We start from the raw sequence: 8,151 nt of genomic DNA, 5'->3' as shown, positions 1-8,151 counted from the left end.
AGTTTTCTGCCTCCTTTTAGCTCCTGTCAGTCACCTTTATCAGCCCAGGGTATTTATAAGGCACGTATCACCTCAGGATCTAAATGACACAGGCCTCCCATGGAAGACAGCTTAGATAAAATAAATTTGTGGAATAATGAACTGACAACTGCAGGGTGTCCTCCAATGGAAACTCACTTGGGACAATGAATTCATCCCACAGCATTTAACTGCTAATATACAAAGCCAATTGTAAATATTTATACTCTACACTATAACACAGAGTTTTGGCACATTGTCCATAAAATCTTGATAGTTTGAGACAAGTAGAATTTAATTTTCATATATTTCATGCAACTATATTTTTAATCAGTTTTCTACTGAATTGTGTGCTGAACTGCAGCAGGAGTAAAGTAAATATTAATGAAAATACATTTGAAAGAGTATTTTAATTATTAAGATGTACTGGAATATTATATATACAAAAATATTCATGGCTAAATCCTAAACTAATACTGCAAGATACATTTCCGGAGCCTCAATTAGCCGATGACCAGTGGAAGAATGATAGGTTTGGGAGAGTAAATGTTTTCCTGTAGGGATCAGGTGTGATGGGTAGAAGCCTTTTTGAGGATGTTGCTGGGGTATCACTGAAATGTTACTTTCTTCAGCACTAAAATTCATCACCAGAATTCTGTTGCTCTTTTACACTTAGCTTGAATTACAGGGAGTATTTCAATTTATCTCTAAAAAAATAGCTGGCAATCATTTTAGTGGAACCTGGAATTATTCAGAAGATGGAGGTTGCTTTAAGAGAAATATGGAATGGGTAAATTAAAGAACTCTCATTATATTCTAGTGAAAATGCCAAAAAAAAACCCTAAATGTGGGTGCTTTAACCAGAGGTTCTAGCTCATAGCCCATAATTGTGCTCAAAGCTGTTCCCGGAAGTGCTGAACTCCGGATTGATGTATCTGTAGTGAATATACAAATAAGAAATAAGTGCAATTTATTTAGTTAAAATCTAGAAACTAAGAGAGGTGAAAACAAGTCAGAAATTTCCTGGGTTTGCTGTTATTAGAAAAGCAAAAACTGTGGGGCTCGGAGGAGGTTTTCAGTTGCTTACACTGAGTCCATTTCATATATTTGGGTGTTCTGCAGGTAAAAATACTGCCAGTCTCTGAGAGCTTCACTTTATCCCATCTCATGAGCTCTAAATCTGAAAAGGTGACAAAAATGGCTGTTTCAATGAGTTCTTTCACAGTGTCATGCCAGCCCTAAAATCGAGAGCATCTATTACACATGCACCATGCTCTGAGCAAGTAGGAAATGTGTTCTGATCCTATAAAAAAGTTCAATATTTTTCATCTGGAGTTGGTTTTCTGTCAGGAAAACAAAACAACACAAAACAAAAACAAAAACCCGACCATGTATGCAGTTGTGTATTTATGAGCAAGTTTTATCTCTAAACAGATTTGTAACTAAAAACAGAAATATCTTTTTATGGGAGACAGCTGGTTGGGAGATTAAAGAAACCCAGCAAGGGAGGGGAGTTCAAATTAACAAACATTCCTAGACAAGGAATGCCTATAAGCATTAGCAAGCTTTTAGCTTGCGACCTAAAAACATATCTAATCTCATCCATGGGGCTGCACTGATGGCTTCCACTTGGTCATTTGCTGATAAAGAAATCTTTGAAAAGCCTAGGGTGGAGCCATAACTCTTGGACATCTTTAAGTATCAGACAGACTTTAAAAAACTGTGTCAGCCTAAAAATTTCCAATTATGCCACGGGTGTCAAGGAGTTAATCCTCAGAGAGCTTTGCTGGTAGTTTTTGTTGGGACACATTGCTCTGAGTCTTTAGCAGCTTCCCTGAAAACTTCCAGATCCTGGAGCAGAGCATTGTCACCAGAGATGGTTTTTTTCTCTAGGGAAAGAAAAAATTGTCTCCCTGAAGAGCCAAATATCTGAAGATGGGCAGGCAGGAAGCAGCTTGTCCACGGTGTGTAAATCAGAATGTCATATCAGTAACTGAACCCCCTTTTTGTCACAGGAAACTGTGCAGAACAATGTGTGTGATGTTCCTGTTGGTACCACGGTGCCACCTGGGACTGGAGCTCCTCAGCACATTTTTGATGGGATGCAGCAAGGCAGCTCTGCAAAACGAGGCCATTGTTCTGTGCAGAGAGGTTTGAACAGCCAGACCTTGAGTGATTTAACAAATCTTGTTGAACTTTTCTCAGAAAGTATACAGTAATGTGTCAGTTAAAAATAGTTGGAGTATGCCTGTGCATATTGTATTCTGTCTTTGCTTGTTTAAATATTATTATTGGGAATGCTGCCAGTTTCTAACAGAACTATTGCTTATTTTTAAATCTGTATCATTACATTTGGAATTGCGTTCTTCCTTCAGTCTTGGTTTTTATATGATTTTTCAAGTTTGTCTTATAAGGGCACATCTTCTGCTGGAGGAATCCAGCTCAAATTTACTGTCTTCCAATTGCACCAGAACAGTCTTATCTATGCTCAGAAAATTCCCCAGAAATATTTAGGCCAAGGAGAGAACCAAAGTATCAGCTTACTTAATGCCAACTGCTTTGAAGCCTTTTTTTTTATTATTATTATTATTTAAGCTTTACTCAATGCATGACTGTGTTTTTGTGCTGTATCTCATAAATATCCCCTAAAAATTGAAGGGTGGAAAATCCTATTTTCAGTGCAGTTAGTTAAATCCAAGTTTCCCAGTATCCATATTTTCACCTCTTCTGCTTGACTTGTTTACAAACCCCAAATTTGCTCTAAAAGAGTGAAGAACATAAGGGAGATGATAATTAACTCTGTTAATTAATATGTGTATGAAAGGAGCAAAATGGCCAGGATGTAACTTTTTATGTCACAGGGAAGAACTTGGAGAAAAAATTGAGGGAAATGTGTATTTGTGCTTGACCTCAACTTCCTCAAAGAGCTTCTGAATACTGATATTTGGCCACAAAATGTGGCTCAATGCAGGGGATACAGGTGGAGATGAACAGAAATAAGTTGAGCTACTCACTTCCCTGATTTCTTGTCTGTACTTCATTTCTGTGATGTCATTTCACCTGCTCCACTCAGATTCCAGGTGCTACATGGAGGATAATTTATGTCTGACATCCACATTTCTCAGCAGAGATCTCTTTGAAGACTTGCAAAATCAAATCTTCCTAAAGTATATTCGAACTCACTTGGGTGTTGTCCTGAACACAAATAGGCTCTGGGCCATTTCTGGTTATTGCCTTTTAGATAGAACAATAAACTGTGTGAAAGATGAAAACCACACAAATTAAATTTTAAAAGGGAAGAGTTATAAAATCCTTAAACCGTGTTTTAGAGAATCAGAGTTTCAGTGGGGATTTTTTTGTTTGTTTCCATTGGGGTTTCTTAAGTGAGTTATTAAGAAGTATTTAGCTACTTAGACATATTTTAAAGATATTTTGTTCCCTGCAGGATTGGGACTTAAACATTTCAGGGGTTAAATATGGAATTTCAGAGCTCTTCTATTTGCTTTTTAAAGTGGATTGAGTGCAGGTGCCTGTAGCAATTTATGCTTTCACCTTCCTAGTTGCAATTATGTACATACATTACCAAATCAGAATCCTGCCTCTGAAAATCTGTTTCTTTCGGTGCTTTGTGAGAGTATCATCAGTTTAGATCTTTCTCACACATGTTCCTGATTATATCCTAAAGAGGAAACACTTTTCAAATTCATAAGTTAAAAAAAAAGGGAAACTGTATCTGATTCTTGAACCCAAGAAAGTAACATGAGAATCATTCTATTTTGACTGGAATTCTTCCTTCATTATGTGCAATTCTAATCTAGAACACATTTTTATTGCCCTCAAAGTGACATTCTTTCAGCATGTGCTCGGGTTGAGAGCTACAAAAAGACTCAAATGTATTCTGACTGCAAAAACTTTTTTTACACAAAAATAGTATTGGTGATTATCTATTCCATATATTTATGCTGGGAATATTGCCCTTTCCCTACTCCTTTCTGTCAGTTTTCCAGCCATAAAAATTGGGGTGGAAGGGATCCATGCATTGTTTGATGCATTTTTCTGCTGTACAAAGATATTCACTGGATGCTCAGAAATTCTATTTGTTGGCATGGTGGTTTTTTCCTGGGTTTTGTTTTGTTGATTTGATTTCTTTCATTTGTATTTATGCCACATTAAGTAATCTTGGCAAGTCACATCTTAGAGATTTCTGTAGACAGCACATAAATCCTGGTTTTATTAATTCCAAGAACTCACCTTGAATGCATTCTGGTGCATTTTTTTGCTCAGAAATAAACTGGTTTTGGATTGGAAAAAAAGTCAAAATGGGTTATTTTTCATGAAAATACATAAACTAAACCTTTCCTTTGAGCAGCATTCACTTTTTCAGTGTGAATGGCCTCTGACTGACTACTCCAGACCATTCACCCCCTTTGTTGGAATATTCATATTGAAAATATCAGCCATAAAGCCATAAGGGAGCATATGTAATATGTATTTTAATACATTATATATATATTTTACTTAATAGATCTCTTTTGCCATCAATTTTTTTCTCCAAAAAAAAAAAAAAAAAAAAAAGGGAAATCAATTGGAGAACAATAAGAAAGGTAAGAAAGGTGAGTAATGGACCACATGAAGGAAATTCCTCCTGCAGCACAGGCATTAATGAAAATATGCATGTGTATAGAGCACAGAGAGCAAGTAAATAAAAATGTTTTAAATTTCAGGATTGGCTGGAACCATTAGATTATCTGTTTGACCTTTTATGTGCAATAACTCTTGCCCTTTTCCTTTTCTGCCATGGGCCCATGATGTGAGGGAGGCAACAGCCCTTGAACAAGAGCAGCACCTCGATGGGAGAAGATGAAGTTCCTTTCCCTCTTTACTGCTGTGTTCAATTAGCCTGCACAAACCCATGCCTCATGGGGATTTGTCTGATTTCAGCATGGTTTGTGCCAGGTCTGTTTAGGATTTCCCCAGGAAAATTTTCTGTCTGAGTTCACCATGTAAAAGATCCATGTAAAAGACAGCATTTGTCCTGTCACATCCTCCAGTTGTCACTGGAAGTCTCTGTTGTCACTGTGACATGAAGAACAGTTGGTTGGTGCAGTTCTTGTTACAAACCAACCCCTAAATTCCAGTGTTTCCCTGTCTTTGTGCAGGGGCTGGTCAGGATAAAGCTTCCCAAGTCACCTCTTTGTTCTGTCTCATCTTCTGGGGCTCACACCATTTTCAACAAGCACAATAAGTTTAATTTCATTTCCTAATAGCATTCTTGTGTGTGAAATTCATGGATTTCCTTAAAATGAAGAGCCAGCAGAAAGATTCTTATTTAATTTTGGTTTGATTTCTCCACAGCTTGTTTTAAATGGTAATGTTAATAACTTTAATGCTTTCCGGCATTTCTGCTGGTACTTTCTTAGTAGCCATAATACTTAGAGTTATTAATTCTGCTAAGGTGATGTTTATGCTCTGCAGAACTAAAATCATAAAAGTCCCTGGTAATAGGCAATATAAGAGGATATCCAGAATTACAACAAAACTGAGAAGTAGGTGTGTTATTTTTTAAATTTAATCTTGTACTTGTTCCCCTCTTTGGCAGGGCTACATCAGCACCAATGTTCTGGTATATTTGTGTCACCCTATCAGTGAGAAGCTCAAGGACTTTTATGAAATTCTTATTTATTTTTTGAAGGATACAGTGGACTGGATGGTTGCTGTCATGCAACCAGGTCTAGAGCTCTGCACAAATCCAAAATAAGTCTTTGGCAGGAAGATGAAGTGAAGCTGTGGGTCTCACTGCTTGGCACTGAAGTGTTTTTCAAATTTTGGGAAATAATTAGTACCAATAGAAAGCAATTCAAATAGCAGAGAATACAGCCTTGTCATGCTGGAAATGTTAAGAAGTGATATTAAAAAGAAGAAAACCTCCTGAGATTAATACCAAAAGCAAGAAGATTATAGAGTACACTATAAAATTATTGCTGCTGCTCAGTAGTTACTTTAATGATGAGCTGAAGGTTAAATAAGAGTAGTAGTAAAGTGGAAAGAGGAAAGAAGGAAAAGAAGCTGAGACAAAGATGAAAAGATAAAGTGTAATAATTTTATTGATAGCCTGGATCAATTTTTTTCCCCAGGAGACTTTATGAGATATCCTGTCATTGTCCATAATTATCTCCTGCTACTGGAACAGCTTTTTCTCTACTTTCACAGCCAGCTCTGCATCTACCACGTGCAATCCAACTTATTTATCTGTCATATTCTTCATTTGAGGCATAACAACGTGGAAACATTTCATTTTTTTGCAGCATTTCCATTGCTGTTATTCCCAGTGAATTTTCCCTGATGGAAGCACTGTCCTGTCCAGCAGAAGTCCCAGGTGTGTACCCTGTGGATGCTTTGGGGTTGGGCTGGTCCATGCTGCTGTGTTGTGGTGAGCAAGCCAACACCAACATGTCACAGATGGAGTCACACTGACAGGAGATTTTAATCAGAATGTCAAAATCAAACATTCCTTCACTGGATGTTTGAGTGTGTTCTGGTGGATATTTTAGTCCTTATAAATCCCTTAGTGCTGTTAAAGTTTGAGATGTTTTTGGCTTCCTCTGGGGAATTTGTGCTTTAACGAGTACAAACCCTCAAGATGCTGTAGAAGGTTTGAATCATGACTTGTGGGGCTGTTTATTCTCATAAACGAGTCCTTTTATACAAGAGAATTCAGAGGAGGAAAGTGGCCATGGTACAGCTTATCCAGCTCCACAGGCTGCGTGTAATTCAGGTCCCAGCTGGCCTGGCCAAAAGAATGGAGGAAAAATGGAATTCTGTAACCCTGGATAAGTGACTTAAACTTATCTGGTTTGGAATAAATATTTGTGCTGAAATGGGATTGACATTTTAAGGTGAAGATCAGTTCCTTCAGTATTCCTGAAGCAGGAAGATCAGGTGAAAAAGCCTATTATCCCCACCTTTTGTGCTATGGAGAGCTCAGTAAAGGTTAGGACAAATGGAGAAATGGCTGTGTAAGAATTTATCCCAAAATCCTGTCAAACAGTTACAGAAAAAAAAAAGCTAGAAGGATCTGGTGTTTATTTCTGCATTCCACGCCCCATTACCTTTATTATCCACGTAGGGAAAGCCAGCACAGATATGATTGTGTGATTTACTGATGTAGATCATTAATTCTCCTGGCCTTGACCTATTGGAATGTTTGACTTTAGATATTATCCAAATGTACACTTGCCATGTTCAAAGCATCTGTGGGGTTGGGCCAAGCCAGTTCTCCTGCCAGAAGAAGTTGGAGTGTGTGACCACTGGAAGAGCCTGGTGGGATGGAGTTACTCCTGCTCCACAGCCCCCCAAAACCTTCTGTAACGACCCACCAAGAGTGAATTCTAGCCAGTGTTTTTGGAGACAAAGGAGCAATTTCAACCACTCAGTTAGGGCTCTAAAGGTAGAGGAAGAGCTCCAAATCTTCCACACGCTCCATATTTCCATGGCTCTACAGCTGGGAATAGATATTCTTGCAAATTCCTGTTGGCTAAGTGAGCATGATACCTAAAAATCAAGCAGAAATTGCATTCTCATGTGTTTAATTTAACAGTAAATAAAAACCCTAGTTTGAAAGCAAACTTTTCTGTTTCAAAGTGGTAGTGTAAGGTGAACCAGAACAGAACAGGCCCGCGAGTCCTTAAACAATATTTTCTGTATCTCCTGACAGTTGTGCTAAATGGTACAAATAATCACGTTAACCTGCTCACTTAGTCATTACTGACAGGATGCTGCAATGATTAAGCACTGAACTGGGCTCTCATGTTTTGCTTTTACAAATCCAGTGAGTTTTGGTGCAATTTACGCAGAAAATTCTGGGGGAATTGTTTTCTTAATTGAGGTTTGAGTTGGGTGATTTTGCTTTGTACTTGAAGTGTTCTACCTGAAATATTATTCTTTCATCTAACAGGAAGACGAGGGCTAGTTGCAGTGCCTTGGAAAATTGCCTACTTTTAAGATGAATGGCAATTAGCACCTTTTTGTTTCAGGATTTTTGTAATATCTCTCTTCTTTCACCTTTGTACGTTGCCTTGTAGCTATTATTCTCTGCTGTTTTTTACAGTATTTGATGTCTTACCTAGGTTTCTT

General features: G+C 37.8%; 1 long non-coding RNA gene across 1 annotated transcript; it reads left to right on the top strand.

The window, feature by feature from the left end:
- The first annotated feature begins 4,647 nt into the window (after positions 1 to 4,647).
- LOC137480944 (uncharacterized) lies at positions 4,648 to 6,968 on the top strand. Its single transcript, XR_011003196.1, has 2 exons — positions 4,648 to 4,974; positions 5,618 to 6,968. It is a non-coding gene; the product is annotated as an uncharacterized lncRNA (long non-coding RNA).
- The last annotated feature ends 1,183 nt before the right edge of the window (positions 6,969 to 8,151 follow it).

The sequence above is a fragment of the Anomalospiza imberbis genome, chromosome 12 (genome assembly GCF_031753505.1).
Source record: "Anomalospiza imberbis isolate Cuckoo-Finch-1a 21T00152 chromosome 12, ASM3175350v1, whole genome shotgun sequence".
Lineage (NCBI taxonomy): Eukaryota > Metazoa > Chordata > Aves > Passeriformes > Viduidae > Anomalospiza > Anomalospiza imberbis.
This window is presented reverse-complemented; position numbering and strand designations above follow the sequence as displayed.